Source organism: Ranitomeya imitator, chromosome 1, assembly GCF_032444005.1.
Source record: "Ranitomeya imitator isolate aRanImi1 chromosome 1, aRanImi1.pri, whole genome shotgun sequence".
NCBI lineage: Eukaryota > Metazoa > Chordata > Amphibia > Anura > Dendrobatidae > Ranitomeya > Ranitomeya imitator.
Genome location: NC_091282.1, coordinates 866,450,835 through 866,469,171, shown reverse-complemented (window position 1 = coordinate 866,469,171; position 18,337 = coordinate 866,450,835). Strand labels below are relative to the sequence as shown.

The following is an 18,337-nucleotide window of genomic DNA, read 5'->3' as shown; positions in this document are numbered from 1 at the left end:
TCAGCGGCTCCCCAGTGATGGTGCTTATTATTGTCATTCACTTTCCGTTTTTTTTCTATATGACCCAGTTCCACATGACCTCACCTTCCATCCTTGACTTGTCTCTGCAGAGCATAACACATAAAACATCTTGATGTATCACTTTTCCGGCACCCTCTTCACATTTCTTCACCCCTGCACAAACCACATAGTGCTATAGCCTCTGCCCATGACAGTAATATTGTCCCCTCTGTGTCCTGCACAACAATAGCACCCTCTTTTTGCTTCCCACACAGTAACCGTGCCTCCTCTGTCTCCCCTTGCCTCTTATAATAATAACTAGATGGTGGCCCGATTCTAACGCATCGGGTATTCTAGAATATGCATGTCCACGTAGTATATTGCACAGCCCACGTAGTATATTGCCCAGCCACGTAGTATATTGCCCAGTCACGTATATTACCCAGCTACGTAGTATATTGCCCAGCCATGCAGTATATTGCCCAGCTGCGTAGTATATTGCCCAGCTACGTAGTATATTGCCCAGCCACGTAGTATATTGCCCAGCTACGTAGTATATTGCCCAGCCACGTAGTATATTGCCCAGCTACGTAGTATATTGCCCAGCTACGTAGTATATTGCCCAGCCACGTAGTATATTGCCCAGCTACGTAGTATATTGCCCAGCCACGCAGTATATTGCCCAGCCATGTAGTATATTGCCCAGTCACGTAGTATATTGCCCAGCCACGCAGTATATTGCCCAGCTACTTAGTATATTGCCCAGTCACATAGTATATTGGCCAGCTACGTAGTATATTGTCCAGTCACGTAGTATATTGTCCAGTCACGTAGTATATTGCCCAGTCATGTAGTATATTGCCCAGTCACTTAGTATATTGCCCAGCCACGTAGTATATTGCCCAGTCACATAGTGTATTGCCCAGCTCCGTAGTATATTGCACAGCGACGTAGTATACAGCACAGACACGTAGTATATTGCCCAGCCACGTAGTATATTGCCCAGTCACGTAGTATACAGCACAGACACGTAGTATATTGCCCAGCCATGTAGTATATTGCCCAGCTACATAGTATATTGCCCAGCCACGTAGTATATTGCCCAGTCACGTAGTATACAGCATAGAGCCACGTAGTATACAGCACAGACACGTAGTATATTGCCCAGCTACATAGTATATTGCCCAGTCACGTAGTATATTGCCCAGTCACGTAGTATATTGCCCAGCCACATAGTATATTGCCCAGTCACATAGTATATTGCCCAGCCATGTAGTATACAGCACAGAGCCACGTAGTATACAGCACAGAGCCAGGTAGTATATTGCCCAGTCACGTAGTATATAACACTGCCCACACAGTATGTAACAGTGGCCACGTAATATCTAGCACAGCCCACGGAGTATATCACACAACCCACATAGTATATAACAGTGCCTATGTAGTATACAGCACAGAGCCACGTGGTATCTAACACAGCCCACATAGTATACAGCAGTGTGGGCATCATATCCCTGTTAAAAAATGATTAAAATAAAAAATAGTTATTACCTCACGGGATCGAATCCAGCGAGGCTCTGGCGCAGGCGATGAGCGCGTGGCTGCCGCCATCTTCCGTTCCCAGGATGCATTGCGAAATTACCCAGATGACTTAACGGTCTTGCGAGACTGCTAAGTCTTCTGGGTAATTTCGCAATGCATCGCTGGAAGCGGAAGATGGCAGCAGGCGCGAGCGGCTCGGCGGACAATGAAGGGTGAGTATAGCAGGTTTTTTGTTTTTTTATTATTTTTAACATTACATTTTTTTACTATTGATGCCGCATAGGCAGCATCAATAGTAAAAAGTTGGGGACACACAGGGTTAATAACGGCGGTAATGGAGTGCGTTACCCGCGGCATAATGCGGTCCGTTACCGCCGGCATTAACCCTGTGTGAGCGGTGACCGGAGGGGAGTATGCGGACACCAGGCACTGACTGCGTGGGGTAAGGAGCGGCCATTTTCTTCCGGACTGTGCCCGTCGCTGATTGGTCGTGGCTGTTTTACAGCGACCAATCAGTGACTTGGATTTCCATGACAGACAGAGGCCGCGACCAATGAATATCCGTGACAGACAAACAGAAGGACAGAAAGACGGAAGTGGCCCTTAGACAATTATATAGTAGATACCCCTCTGCATCCTTATAATAATAATACCCCCCGTGCCTCCTTATAATTTTATAGTGCCTCTCATCCTTTCGATATTGAGTCTCCCAGTGTGTCTCCTTATGAAGATGTTCCCGGGTGTGCTTACTTATGATAATGACCCTGCAGTGTTCCTCGGTATAACTACTCCAAAGTGTGCCTTCTTGTGATAATGACCCCCAGTTTGTCTCCTTATGATATTGATGCCCCAATGTGACTCACCTTCTGTCAAAGATTACCCTTATGATCGTCATCCCTCCAATGTGCGTACTTCTGATTATAACCTTTCAGTTTGTCTCTCAATGATAATACCCTTAGGGTGCCTTCTTGTGTGTTCATATGACAGGGGTGGGTAATCTCCAGCCTACGGCCGTTTACAGCCTTTACTGTCATGTGGTCCGACCCTTGGGCGGATTCCTGGAGGGCTGCAGTGCATAGGCCATCCGTTTTTTAATTTTTCTGTAGAGATTATGCACACTCACACAGCATTTACTATTGAATGCCCCCACATCAGCTCTGGATTACGCCCAACGCTGGGCAGGGTTAGAATGTTCTTTGTGCGAAGAGTTAGCGCACTCTGCTCTCCCTTCCCACTTTTGCCTATGCAATGTATGTAACAGTCGCAGTGAATCCTATGTGATATATATACCGCAGTGTCCGTGTATTCTATGTGTTGTGTATCCTATGTTCTGGAAAAAAATTAAAAGACCACTGCAAAATGTTCAGTCTGTCTGATTTTTCTCTTTATAGGTAAAGTTTTGAGTAAAATGTAAATTGTTAGTTTATTCTATAAACTTCTGACTAGAGTTGAGCGACCTTGACCTTTTTAGAGTCGAGCCGGGTTTTGCGAAACCCGACTATGTCCAAAGTCGGGTCGAGTGAAATCGGCCGATTATGACGTAAAGTCGGGATCGACCGAAACACGAAACCCAATGCAAGTCAATGGGGCAGCATAGTCGGCAGTGAGTGGGGGCCAGGAAAACACCTAGAGTGGCCATTTTAATGTCAAAACCATCCATTCTTCTTAATGAAGCTTGTCAAGCGTAATTTACCTTATAATAATTGGAAGGCATTTGAAATTGGGGGTCATTTGGCTAAAGTTGTGGGGGGTAGGGCTGGTTCAAGTAATTAGTGGGCCCAGGAAATCTGGACCACGTCACGGCAGTGGAGCAGGGAGAGGTAAGTATTTCAACTTTGCAAGTGCTGTGAACCTGAGCAAGCAGGGGGGGCCCACTCGTTGGCATTGGCACTGGCACAGGGCCCCTCAAAGTACAGCGGTGTGTTTGCACGGCGGGGGCGCCTCCCACCGGCAGCAACACTTTTGCGTACTATGAGAGGCCCTGTGCCAGTGACGTCGCCAACTAGTATTCCTCCCCCCACCTGATGAAGGAACCTGCACTTTCATCTGCACCTTCCTCTTTGTCCCCGTGTAAGGTGGTATGGTATGCGGGAAGAGCAACCTGACTTTCAGCAGGGTCACAATGTTGTTGTGTAGCGTGCACGGGGAATGTTGCGTTATGGGTCAATGTACCAGCAGACTCATCTATCACTGGCTGGGCAATGGGCACGATGAAGTGGAAACACAGATATAGGCCCAAAGAAGAAAGTGGGCTAAATGCAGTTCAAAATTGGTAACACAGGAATAACCAGGGGGCATTGCAGTGGAGGACAACTGGAATGAGAGGCTGACACAGAGAGTAGGGCCAAATCAGTAAGTAGTCGAAATGCAGTTCAAAATTGGCAACCGTAGTAAACAGGCGGCACAGCTTTGTTCAGTGGAGGAGAACAGCAAGGAGTGGCAGACACCGATAGTAGGCCCCAAACCAACTAGTACGCCAAATGCAGTTGTTCCATTTAACCACAATTTAATGAGAGCCTGAAGATAGAAGCTCAGGAAAGGCAACCTGGGGAACACCTTGGAGTGTAACACACCATCTCTCTCCACCCCATACCCATTTTGTATGGCCTAATGCAGTGTACTTTTCTACAACTACTAAACGAGAGTCGGAAGACCGAAGCAATGGCAAGGAAACCTGGGGAACACCTTAGAGTGTAACACACCCTCTCTCTACACCCCATACCCAATTTGAAGGCCTAATGCAGTGTAGTTTCCAAGAACTACTAAACGAGAGCCGGAAGATCGAAGCTCAGGAAAGGCAACCTGGGGAACACCTTGGAGTGTAACACACCCTCTCGCTACACCCCATACCCAATTTGAAGGCCTAATGCAGCGTAGTTTCCAACAACTACTAAACGAGAGCCGGAAGATCGAAGCTCAGGAAAGGCAACCTGGGGAACACCTTGGAGTGTAACAAACCCTCTCTCTACACCCCATACCCAATTTGTAGGCCTAATGCAGCGTAGTTTCCGACAACTACTAAACGAGAGCATGAAGATCGAAGCTCAGGAAAGGCAACCTGGGGAACACCTTGGAGTGTAACACACCCTCTCTCTACACCCCATACCCAATTTGAAGGCCTAATGCAGTGTAGTTTCCAAGAACTACTAAACGAGAGCCGGAAGATCGAAGCTCAGGAAAGGCAACCTGGGGAACACCTTGGAGTGTAACACACCCTCTCGCTACACCCCATACCCAATTTGAAGGCCTAATGCAGCGTAGTTTCCAACAACTACTAAACGAGAGCCGGAAGATCGAAGCTCAGGAAAGGCAACCTGGGGAACACCTTGGAGTGGAACACACCATCTCTCTACACCCCATACCCAATTTGAAGGCCTAATGCAGAGTAGTTTCCAAGAACTACTAAACGAGAGCCGGAAGATCGAAGCTCAGGAAAGGCAACCTGGGGAACACCTTGGAGTGTAACACAACGTCTCTCTACACGACGGAAGGGCTGATTCTTAGGAAGGAAGGCTGTTGGAAATAAGCATTGCGCGTCCGAGGGTGATTATATTCTTATTAGGTATATACTCACCCTCGGACGCGCCCTGCTTCTTTATTTGGAATGAATGTTTATTTGCAATGTGGTGTTGACTTTCTCTATTATTTTGGTAATTAATGATTTTATTATTTTCATTATTTTGCATCTTCTCGGCAATAATATAAAGAAGACGCGACAGGACAACACTCGGTGGATGCCATATGTGTGTTTTCAATTTAAAAAAACTTTCAGTTAACTACTTGCAGGAGAAAGTAATTGTAGCTGGTGGCCATTTTTAGTACTGTACCAGATTAGAGTTGTGTGTTTGTTTTTAATGTTAAAATGTCTGCATTTGATATCTCACCAGTATTTTCTTTTTTATAAGCAAAATACTTATTTTTATATTTTCTGATGTTGGTTCCAGGGGTACACGGCCAGCAGTGCCCTGGTCAGTGTAGTAGTAGTTGAAAGAATGGACCGCAGACAGGCATCGAAGGCCTAAAATAATAACACATGGCTGTAGGCAATTTTAAATTGGTTCCAGGGGTACACGGACAGCAGTGGTGTGGTCAGTGGAGGCCTAGTGGAAGGAGTGACCGCAGACAGGCATCGAAGGCCTAAAATAATAACACATGGCTGTAGGCAATTTTAAATTGGTTCCAGGGGTACACGGGCAGCAGTGACCTGGTCAGTGTAGTAGTAGTTGAAAGAATGGACCGCAGACGGGCATCGAAGGCCTAAAATAAAAAAATTGGGCTGGCTGTAGGCAATTTTAAATTGGTTCCAGGGGTACACGGGCAGCAGTGGTGTGGTCAGTGGAGGCCTAGTGGAAGGAGTGACCGCAGACAGGCATCGAAGGCCTAAAATAATAACACATGGCTGTAGGCAATTTTAAATTGGTTCCAGGGGTACACGGACAGCAGTGGTGTGGTCAGTGGAGGCCTAGTGGAAGGAGTGACCGCAGACAGGCATCGAAGGCCTAAAATAATAACACATGGCTGTAGGCAATTTTAAATTGGTTCCAGGGGTACACGGACAGCAGTGACCTGGTCAGTGTAGTAGTAGTTGAAAGAATGGACCGCAGACAGGCATCGAAGGCCTAAAATAAAAAAATTGGGCTGCCTGTAGGCAATTTTAAATTGGTTCCAGGGGTACACGGGCAGCAGTGACCTGGTCAGTGTAGTAGTAGTTGAAAGAATGGACCGCAGACAGGCTTAGAAGGCCTAACATAACAAACTTGGGCTGGCTGTAGGCACTTTTAAATTGGTTCCAGGGGTACACGGGCAGCAGTGGTCTGGTCAGTGGAAGTCTAGTGGAAGGAGTGACCGCAGACAGGCTTCCAAGGCCTAACATAACAAACTTGGGCTGGCTGTAGGCACTTTTAAATTGGTTCCAGGGGTACACGGGCAGCAGTGGTCTGGTCAGTGGAAGTCTAGTGGAAGGAGTGACCGCAGACAGGCTTCCAAGGCCTAACATAACAAACTTGGGCTGGCTGTAGGCACTTTTAAATTGGTTCCAGGGGTACACGGGCAGCAGTGGTCTGGTCAGTGGAAGTCTAGTGGAAGGAGTGACCGCAGACAGGCTTCCAAGGCCTAACATAACAAACTTGGGCTGGCTGTAGGCACTTTTAAATTGGTTCCAGGGGTACACGGGCAGCAGTGGTCTGGTCAGTGGAAGTCTAGTGGAAGGAGTGACCGCAGACAGGCTTCCAAGGCCTAACATAACAAACTTGGGCTGGCTGTAGGCACTTTTAAATTGGTTCCAGGGGTACACGGGCAGCAGTGGTCTGGTCAGTGGAAGTCTAGTGGAAGGAGTGACCGCAGACAGGCTTCGAAGGCCTAACATAACAAAATTGGGCTGGCTGTAGGCACTTTAAATTGGTTCCAGGGGTACATGGGCAGCAGTGTATGGTCAGTGGAAGTCTAGTGGAAGGAGTGACGGCAGACAGTCTTCGAAGGCCTAACATAACAAAATTGGGCTGACTGTAGGCACTTTTAAATTGGTTCCAGGGTAACACGGCCAGCAGTGGCCTGGTCAGTGTAGTAGTTGTAGAAAGAAGGGACCGCAGACAGGCTTCGAAGGCCTAACATAACAAAAATGTCAAAACAATGGTATTGTCAGTGCCAGGCATTGAAGGATGTCAGCGGCTAGACTACACATTGGTGAAGCTGTGAGAGATAATTTTGCTAGTGGTAGAGCACTGTTTGAGCTGGGGGGGGGAACTGTCTTGTGGCCGGCGGTACAGGCACAGGGCCCCTCATATTACAACGGTGTGTCTGACGTTGGGTGCGCACCACCACCGCCAGAGACACTTTATTGTACTATGAGGGACCCAGTGGCAGTGCCGTCGACCAAAAGCGGCCACACCCACCTCTTCAGACAAACAGCACTCTCAAGGGTCCAAGCGCAAAGTGGCGATAGCACGGCCCCGTGTGGGGAGTTTGGCCATTTCGTGAGGTGGAAACATGTCGTATGCTGGACAATCAGGTGAAGAAAATTACGAGATTGGAAAAGTCATTCAGAATAGTCCACAGGCAAGACCTTTTCATAGGAAAGCTAGGTGTCAGCCGGGCAGGGTGGGGCAAAAGATTTTGAAATCCAGTTGTGGTTCATTTTAATGAAGGTTAGATCATCTACATTTTGGGTAGCCAGACGAGTCCTTTTTTCTGTTAGTATTGAACCTGCAGCACTGAATACTCTTTCTGATAGGACACTAGCTGCCGGGCAAGCAAGCTCCTGCAATGCATATTCTGCCAATTCTGGCCAGGTGTCTAATTTGGATGCCCAGTAATCAAATGGGAATGACGGTTGAGGGAGAACGTCGATAAGGGATGAAAAATAGTTTGTAACCATACTGGACAAATGTTGTCTCCTGTCACTTTGAATTGATGCTGCAGTACCTGTCCTGTCTGCGGTCATAGAAAAATCACTCCACAACCTGGTCAGAAAACCCCTCTGTCCAACGCCACTTCTGATTTCTGCCCCTCTAACACCTCTGGTCTGCTGGCCCCTGGAGCTCGTGTGAGAACGATCACGGGCGCTGTGTGCAGGGAATGCCAGAAGCAAACGGTCAACAAGAGTTGATTGTTTTGTTGCTAATATTAGTTCCAAGTTCTCATGTGGCATAATATTTTGCAATTTGCCTTTATAGCGAGGATCAAGGAGGCAGGCCAACCAGTAATCGTCATCGTTCATCATTTTTGTAATGCGTGTGTCCCTTTTGAGGATACGCAAGGCATAATCCGCCATGTGGGCCAAAGTTCCCGTTGTCAAATCTGCGGTTGTGCTTGGTTGAGGGGCAGTTGCAGGCAAATCTACGTCACTTGTGTCCCTCAAAAAACCAGAACCCGGCCTTGCCACGCCACCAATTTCCCGTGCCCCCGGGAAAGCTTCCTCATTAAAAATATACTCATCCCCATCATCCTCCTCATCCTCCACCTCCTCTTCGCCCGGTACCTCGTCATGTACACTGCCCTGACCAGACAATCGCTGACTGTCATCAAGGCTTTCCTCTTCCTCTGGTGCAGACGCCTGATCCTTTATGTGCGTCAAACTTTGCATCAGCAGACGCATTAGGGGGATGCTCATGCTTATTATGGCGTTGTCTGCACTAACCAGCCGTGTGCATTCCTCAAAACACTGAAGGACTTGACACATGTCTTGAATCTTCGACCACTGCACACCTGACAACTCCATGTCTGCCATCCTACTGCCTGCCCGTGTATGTGTATCCTCCCACAAAAACATAACAGCCCGCCTCTGTTCGCACAGTCTCTGAAGCATGTGCAGTGTTGAGTTCCACCTTGTTGCAACGTCTATGATTAGGCGATGCTGGGGAAGGTTCAAAGAACGCTGATAGGTCTGCATACGGCTGGAGTGTACAGGCGAACGGCGGATATGTGCGCAAAGTCCACGCACTTTGAGGAGCAGGTCGGATAACCCCGGATAACTTTTCAGGAAGCACTGCACCACCAGGTTTAAGGTGTGAGCCAGGCAAGGAATGTGTTTCAGTTGGGAAAGGGAGATGGCAGCCATGAAATTCCTTCCGTTATCACTCACTACCTTGCCTGCCTCAAGATCTACAGTGCCCAGCCACGACTGCGTTTCTTGCTGCAAGAACTCGGACAGAACTTCCGCGGTGTGTCTATTGTCGCCCAAACACTTCATAGCCAATACAGCCTGCTGACGTATGCCAGTAGCTGCCCCATAATGGGAGACCTGGTGTGCAACAGTGGCAGGTGCGGATGGAGTGTTTGTGCGACTGCGGTCTGTGGACGAGCTCTTGCTTCTGCAGGAGGACGAGGAGGAGGAGGAGGAGGGGGTGCGAACGGCTACAGACAACTGTTTACTAGACCGTGGGCTAGGCAGAACTGTCCCAAACTTGCTGTCCCCTGTGGACCCTGAATCCACCACATTTACCCAGTGTGCCGTGATGGACACGTAACGTCCCTGGCCATGCCTACTGGTCCATGCATCTGTTGTCAGGTGCACCTTTGTGCTCACAGATTGCCTGAGTGCATGGACGATGCGCTCTTTAACATGCTGGTGGAGGGCTGGGATGGCTTTTCTGGAAAAAAAGTGTCGACTGGGTAGCTCGTAGCGTGGTACAGCGTAGTCCATCAGGTCTTTGAAAGCTTCGCTTTCAACTAACCGGTAGGGCATCATCTCTAACGAGATTAGTCTAGCTATGTGGGCGTTCAAACCCTGTGTACGCGGATGCGAGGCTAAGTATTTCCTTTTTCTAACCATAGTCTCATGTAGGGTGAGCTGGACTGGAGAGCTGGAGATCGTGGAACTAGCGGGGGTGCCGGTGGACATGGCAGACTGAGAGACGGTGGGAGATGGTATTGTTGCCGCCGGTGCCCTAGATGCAGTGTTTCCTACTACGAAACTGGTGATTCCCTGACCCTGACTGCTTTGGCCTGGCAAAGATACCTGCACAGATACAGCAGGTGGTGCGCTAAATGGTGGTCCTACACTGCCGGAAGGGATGTTGCGTTGATGACTAGCTTCATTGGCCGAGGGTGCAACAACCTTAAGGGACGTTTGGTAGTTAGTCCAAGCTTTCAAATGCATGGTGGTTAAATGTCTATGCATGCAACTAGTATTGAGACTTTTCAGATTCTGACCTCTGCTTAAGGAAGTAGAACATTTTTGACAGATGACTTTGCGCTGATCAATTGGATGTTGTTTAAAAAAATGCCAGACTGCACTCTTTCTAGCATCGGATACCTTTTCAGGCATTGCAGACTGAGCTTTAACCGGATGGCCACGCTGTCCTCCACCAGGTTTTGGCTTTGCCACGCGTTTTGGGCAAGATACGGGCCCGGCAGATGGAACCTGTGGCGATGTTGATGCCTGCTGCGGCCCCTCCTCCTCCTCTGCTTCAGAACTGCTGCCGCCTGCACCCTGTTCCCCCAATGGCTGCCAATCGGGGTCAAGAACTGGGTCATCTAATAACTCTTCTTGTACCTCCTGCGCAACTTCGTCTGTGTCACCGTGTCGTTCGGTGGTATAGCGTTCGTGATGGGGCAACATAGTCTCATCAGGGTCTGATTCTTGATCAGCACCCTGCGAGGGCAATGTTGTGGTCTGAGTCAAAGGACCAGCATAGTAGTCTGGCTGTGGCTGTGCGTCAGTGCACTCCATGTCAGATTCAATTTGTAATGGGCATGGACTGTTAACTGCTTCACTTTCTAAGCCAGGGACGGTATGTGTAAAGAGCTCCATGGAGTAACCCGTTGTGTCGCCTGCTGCATTCTTCTCTGTTGTTGTTTTTGCTGAAGAGGACAAGGAAGTGACTTGTCCCTGACCGTGAACATCCACTAACGACGCGCTGCTTTTACTTTTACCAGTTTCACGAGATGAGGCAAAAGAGCTAGAGGCTGAGTCAGCAAGATAAGCCAAAACTTGCTCTTGCTGCTCCGGCTTTAAAAGCGGTTTTCCTAATCCCAGAAAAGGGAGCGTTCGAGGCCTTGTGTAGCCGGACGACGAACCTGGCTCCACAGCTCCAGACTTAGGTGCAATATTTTTTCCCCCACGACCACCTGATGCTCCACCACTACCACTACCCTCATTACCAGCTGACAATGAACGCCCCCGGCCACGACCTCTTCCACTAGACTTCCTCATTGTTTTAAAAACGTAACCAAACTAACGTTATTTGTTGCAGTCACACAACTTACACGGTGAGCTATAACTTCAGTATGATTTAGCTACCCCTTTACAGGTTGGTGAGACCACAGCGAAAATCAGGCCCAATGTTACACACTCTTTTTTTGGTGGCTGCAAATTAGAGAGATGCCCCACACGCAGGACTGTCACTGAAGCACAAATGTTAATATTAATGTCACACTATTATTTTTTTTTTATTTTTATTTTTTTCAGGAACACTTTAGAAACCCCCCCAAAAAAAAAAAAATAGATTTTTGCAGGGAGAATTTAGAAAACAAATGTAACAAACTATATGCTTTCTATGGGCCACTGAGTGAGAGATGACGCACACAGGAATCAGGAGTGGCACACAAGCCCAGAGGCCAATATTTTTCTACCAATGATTGATGGAGTTATTTTCTCTGGTAGATTTTGGAACCCAAATCAAGGAAAAAAAATGTAGGCTTTCTATGGACCACAATTGGAGAGAGAGAGAGAGAGAGATGGCACACCCAGGAGTCAAGACTGGCACACAAGCAAAAAGGCCAATATTAATCTCCCACTGTTTTTTTTTTTTTTTTTTTTTTTTTTTTTTTTTTTTCAGGGAGACTTTAGAAAAAAAAATAATAAAAAAAATATGATTTTATCAGGAAGAATTTAGAAACCAAATAAAATAAAATGATTTTTTCAGGGAGAATTTATAAAACAAATAAAAACAAAAATAGGCGTTCTATGGCCCACTGACTGAGAGATGACGCACACAGGAGTCAGGAGTGGCACACAAACCCAGAGGCCAATATTTTTCTACCAATGATTGATGTAGTTATTTTCTCTGGTAGATTTTAGAACCCAAATCAAGGAAAAAAAATATAGGCTTTCTATGGACCACAATTGGAGAGAGAGAGAGAGAGAGAGAGAGAGAGAGAGAGAGAGAGAGAGAGAGAGAGATGGCACACCCAGGAGTCAAGACTGGCACACAAGCAGAAAGGCCAATATTAATCTCCCACTGTTTTTTTTGGTTGTTTTTTTTTTTTTTTTTTTCAGGGAGACTTTAGAAAAAAAAATAATAAAAAAAATATGATTTTATCAGGAAGAATTTAGAAACCAAATAAAATAAAATGATTTTTTCAGGGAGAATTTATAAAACAAATAAAACCAAAAATAGGCGTTCTATGGCCCACTGACTGAGAGATGACGCACCCAGGAGTCAAGACTGGCACACAAGCAGAAAGGCCAATATTAATCTCCCACTGTTTTTTTTGGTTGTTTTTTTTTTTTTTTTTTCAGGGAGACTTTAGAAAAAAAAATAATAAAAAAAATATGATTTTATCAGGAAGAATTTAGAAACCAAATAAAATAAAATGATTTTTTCAGGGAGAATTTATAAAACAAATAAAACCAAAAATAGGCGTTCTATGGCCCACTGACTGAGAGATGACGCACCCAGGAGTCAAGACTGGCACACAAGCAGAAAGGCCAATATTAATCTCCCACTGTTTTTTTTTTTTTTTTTCAGGGAGACTTTAGAAAAAAAAATAATAAAAAAAATATGATTTTATCAGGAAGAATTTAGAAACCAAATAAAATAAAATGATTTTTTCAGGGAGAATTTAGAAAACAAATAAAACCAAAAATAGGCGTTCTATGGCCCACTGACTGAGAGATGACGCACACAGGAGTCAGGAGTGGCACACAAACCCAGAGGCCAATATTTTTCTACCAATGATTGATGTAGTTATTTTCTCTGGTAGATTTTAGAACCCAAATCAAGGAAAAAAAATATAGGCTTTCTATGGACCACAATTGGAGAGAGAGAGAGAGAGAGAGAGAGAGAGAGAGAGATGGCACACCCAGGAGTCAAGACTGGCACACAAGCAGAAAGGCCAATATTAATCTCCCACTGTTTTTTTGGTTGTTTTTTTTTTTTTTTTTTCAGGGAGACTTTAGAAATAAAAATAATAAAAAAAATATGATTTTATCAGGAAGAATTTAGAAACCAAATAAAATAAAATGATTTTTTCAGGGAGAATTTAGAAAACAAATAAAACCAAAAATATGCGTTCTATGGCCCACTGACTGAGAGAGAGAGAGAGATGGAACGCTTAGTACTGGCACACAAGCCCAAAGGGCAATATTAATCTCCCTTTTTTTTTCCAGGGAGAATTTCTGAAACCCAAAAAAAAAATAAAATAGGCTTTCTATGGCCCACTATTTGTGAGAGAGATGGGACGCTCAGGACTGGCACAGATGGCACGCTCAGGACTGGCACAGAAGCCCAGAGGCCAATATTAATCTCCCTTTTTTTCTGGGAGAATTTATAAAACCAAAAAAATATTTAAATAGGCTTTCTATGGCCCACTATTTGTGAGAGAGATGGCACGCTCAGGACTGGCACAGATGGCACGCTCACAACTGGCACACAAGCCCAGAGGCCAATATTAATCTCCCTTTTTTCAGGGAGAATTTCTAAAACCCAAAAAAAAAAAAAAATAGGCTTTCTATGGCCCACTATTTGTGAGAGAGATGGGACGCTCAGGACTGGCACAGATGGCACGCTCAGGACTGGCACAGAAGCCCAGAGGCCAATATTAATCTCCCTTTTTTTCTGGGAGAATTTATAAAACCAAAAAAATATTTAAATAGGCTTTCTATGGCCCACTATTTGTGAGAGAGATGGCACGCTCAGGACTGGCACAGATGGCACGCTCACAACTGGCACACAAGCCCAGAGGCCAATATTAATCTCCCTTTTTTCAGGGAAAATTGATAAAACAAAAAAAAAAATTAAATAGGCTTTCTATGGCCCACTATTTGTGAGAGAGATGGCACGCTCAGGGCTGGCTGGCACAGATGGCACGCTCAGGACTGGCACACAAGCCCAGAGGCCAATATTAATCTCCCTTTTTTTCTGGGAGAATTTATAAAACCAAAAAAATATTTAAATAGGCTTTCTATGGCCCACTATTTGTGAGAGAGATGGCACGCTCAGGACTGGCACAGATGGCACGCTCACAACTGGCACACAAGCCCAGAGGCCAATATTAATCTCCCTTTTTTCAGGGAAAATTTATAAAACAAAAAAAAAAATTAAATAGGCTTTCTATGGCCCACTATTTGTGAGAGAGATGGCACGCTCAGGGCTGGCACAGATGGCACGCTCAGGACTGGCACACAAGCCCAGAGGCCAATATTAATCTCCCTTTTTTTCAGGGAGAATTTATAAAACCAAAAAAAAAAATAAATAGGCTTTCTATGGCCCACTATTTGTGAGAGAGATGGCACACTCAGGACTGGCACACAAGCCCAAAGGCCAATATTAATCTCCCACTGTATTTTTATCAGGGAGAATTTATACACCCCACAAAAAAAAATACAGAAAAATGAAAAGGCTTTCTATGGCCCACTATGTGAGAGAGATGGCACACACAGGGATGGCACTCTAGCAGAAATGCCAAATTGCCAATCTTAATCTCCCACCAAAAAAAAAAAAAAAAAAAAAACAGGGAATGTCCTACAATTACTATCTCCCTGCCTGCAGTAATCTCAGCCAGGTATGGCAGGCAGCTACTATCTCCCTGCCTGCAGTAATCTCAGCCAGGTATGGCAGGCAGCAATAAGGAGTGGACTGATGCACAAATGAAATAAAAAGTGTGGACAAACAAAAAAGATAGCTGTGCAGAAAGGAAGGAACAAGAGGATTTGTGCTTTGAAAAAAGCAGTTGGTTTGCACAGCGGCGTACACACAGCAATGCAGCTATCAGGGAGCCTTCTAGGGCAGCCCAATGAGCTACAGCGCTGAGGGGAAAAAAAAAAAAAAAAAAACTTCCACTGTCCCTGCACACCGAGGGTGGTGTTGGACAGTGCAAATCGCTGCAGCACAAGCGGTTTTGTGGTTAATGGACCCTGCCTAACGCTATCCCTGCTTCTGACAAAGCGGCAGCAACCTCTCCCTAAGCTCAGATCAGCAGCAGTAAGATGGCGGTCGGCGGGAACGCCTCTTTATAGCCCCTGTGACGTCGCAGACAGCAAGCCAATCACTGCAATGCCCTTCTCTAAGATGGTGGGGACCAGGACCTATGTCATCACGCTGCCCACACTCTGCGTTTACCTTCATTGGCTGAGAAATGGCGCTTTTCGCGTCATTGAAACGCGACTTTGGCGCGAAAGTCGCGTACCGCATGGCCGACCCCGCACAGGGGTCGGATCGGGTTTCATGAAACCCCGACTTAGCCAAAAGTCGGCGACTTTTGAAAATGTTCGACCCGTTTCGCTCAACCCTACTTCTGACAACATGTCTCTTAATTTCCAAGCAATAAATTTTGTAAATTTTTTTCTGACAAAGAAAAATGGTTAAAATAAAAAAAACAAAACAAACCCCAGTGCTTTCAGGCCTCAAATAATGCAAAGAAAACAAGTTCATAATCATTCAGAAACAACAATACTAATGTTTTAACTCGGGAAGAGTTCAGAAATCAATATTTTGTGGAATAACCATGATTTAATCACAGCTTTCATGCGTCTTGGCATGCTTTCCACCAGTCTTTCACACTGCTTCTGGCACAAAAATCTAAGCAGTTCTTCTTTGTTTGATGGCTTGTGACTATCCATCATCCTCTTGATTATATTCCAGAGGTTTTCAATGGGGTTCAGGTCTGGAGATTGGGCTGCCCATGACAGGGTTTAGATGTGGTGGTCTCTTAATTTTTGCCAGAGCTGTGTATTGTCAATGCGGGCTCACCCAAGCAGATTTCAGTTCTTTCCCCGGAGCATACTTCATACACAGAAAAGAAACGATCCTAACAGTCTCAGTATTCTTTTCACTCTGAGCTTCCAGTACCAAACAGAAATATTCACCTCCAGGCTTGGTTATGCTACAAAGGTGGATAATGGCAATGTGAATCTGCTACAAACAACATAGGTGAAATTCCTATATTGCTGAGCAACCACAGCTAGCTTGTCAGCTGCCTGGATACACAAGTTATGATGGCATTTTCTGATCAACAAGCCAAAGGATGTACACTGGCATACAGTATGAAGAATTTTGTGCTGACCTATGACAGACTATTACGGGGCCATACAGCTATCTCACCCACCCCTCCCCCGCCCTATATCACCTAAGTTTACTGGAGTGTACAAACATCGTTTGATTTATCCAGAAAAAGACAAATGATTTCTCATTCGCATGGCCACTGTTTTTATAGATCAGCAGTTATTAAAATTTACAAAACCAATTACAGATTCCTAGGTTAAGAATTGCAATGTGTCCATAAAGATTGCATGCTATAAGGATTATCCATATGGAATCCAATTCTTTTTGTTTGCTCATCCATAAGTCTCATCTGAAATACGGAAGAGGTTAGTGCAGGCTGCAATTTTTTTCATGCAGACATTCAATTCGTGTAAAGAAAAAACAAACAAACAAAAAACAAACCGGTCTTCTGAACAGCCCTATTGAACAACATTGATCCTTGCTGTTTTCCCCATGGCCAGCACTCGGACAGAAAGTGTGCTGGTGTGAAAGTAGCCTTTGGCTAGACATACAGTTATATGAAAAAGTTTGGGCACCCCTATTAATCTTAAGCTTAATGTTTTATAAAAATAGTTTTTTTTGCAACAGCTATTTCAGTTTCATATATCTAATAACTGTTGGACACAGTAATGTTTCTGCCTTGAAATGAGGTTTATTGTACTAACAGAAAATGTGCAATCTGCATTCAAACAAAATTTGACAGGTGCATAAGTATGGGCACCCCACCAGAAAAGTGACATTAATATTTAGTAGATCCTCCTTTTGCAAAATTAACAGCCTCTAGTCGCTTCCTGTAGCTTTTAATGAGTTCCTGGATCCTGGATGAAGGTATTTTTGACCATTCCTCTTTACAAAACAATTCCAGTTCAGTTATATATAGTGATATTCAGGTCTGGGGACTGGGATGGCCATTCCAGAACAGTGTAATTGTTCCTCTGCATGAATGCCTGGGTAGATTTGGAGCGGTGTTTTGGATCATTGTCTTGCTGAAACATCCATCCCCTGCGTAACTTCAACTTTGTCACTGATTCATGAACTTTATTGTCAAGAATCTGCTGATACTGAGCGGAATCCATGCATCCCTCAACTTTAACAAGATTCCCGGTGTCGGCATTGGCCACACAGCCCCAAAGCATGATGGAACCTCCACCAAATTTTACTGTGGGTAGCAAGTGTTTTTATTGGAATGCTGTGTTTTTTGGCCGCCATGCATAACGCCTTTTTGTATGACCAAAAAACTCAATCTTGGTTTCATCAGTCCACAGGACCTTCTTCCAAAAAGAAATTGGCTTCTCCAAATGTGCTTTTGCATACCTCAGCCGACTCTGTTTGTGGCGTGCTTGCAGAAATGGCTTCTTTCGCATCACTCTCCCATACAGCTTCTCCTTGTGCAAAGTGTGTTGTATAGTTGACCGATGCACAGTGACACCATCTGCAGCAAGTTGATGCTGCAGCTCTCTGGAGGTGGTCTGAGGATTGTCCTTGACTTATCTCACCATTCTTCTTCTCTGCCTTTCTGATGTTTTTCTTGGCCTGCCACTTCTGGCCTTAACAAGAACTGTACCTGTGTTCTTCCATTTCCTTACTATGTTCCTCAAAGTGGAAATTGACAGGTTAAATCTCTGAGACAGCTTTTTGTATCCTTCCCCTGAACAACTATGTTGAATAATCTTTGTTTTCAGATCATTAGACAGTTGTTTTGAGGAGCCCATGATGCCACTCTTCAGAGGAGATTCAAACAGGAGAACAACTTGCAAGTGGTAACTTTAAGTAGCTTTTCTCATGATTGCATACAGCCATGGCCAAAAGTATTGACACCCTTGCAATTCTGTCAGATAATACTCATTTTCTTCCTGAAAATGATTGCAAACGCAAATTATTTTGTATTATTATCTTCATTTAATTTGTCTTAAATGAAAAAACAAGAAAAGAATTGGATATAATTCCACACCAAACATGAAAAAGGGGGTGGACAAAAGTATTAGCACTGTTCAAAAAATCATGTGATGCTTCTCTAATTTGTGTAATTAACAGCACCTGTAACTTACCTGTGGCACCTAACAGGTGTTGGCAATAACTAAATCACACTTGCA

The 18,337-nt window shown here is 45.1% G+C and overlaps 1 protein-coding gene across 5 annotated transcripts in view; it reads left to right on the top strand.

The window, feature by feature from the left end:
- The window catches only part of PSD3 (pleckstrin and Sec7 domain containing 3), an 835,030-nt gene that overhangs the window by 530,140 nt on the left and 286,553 nt on the right, over positions 1 to 18,337 (top strand). The window lies entirely within an intron of this gene.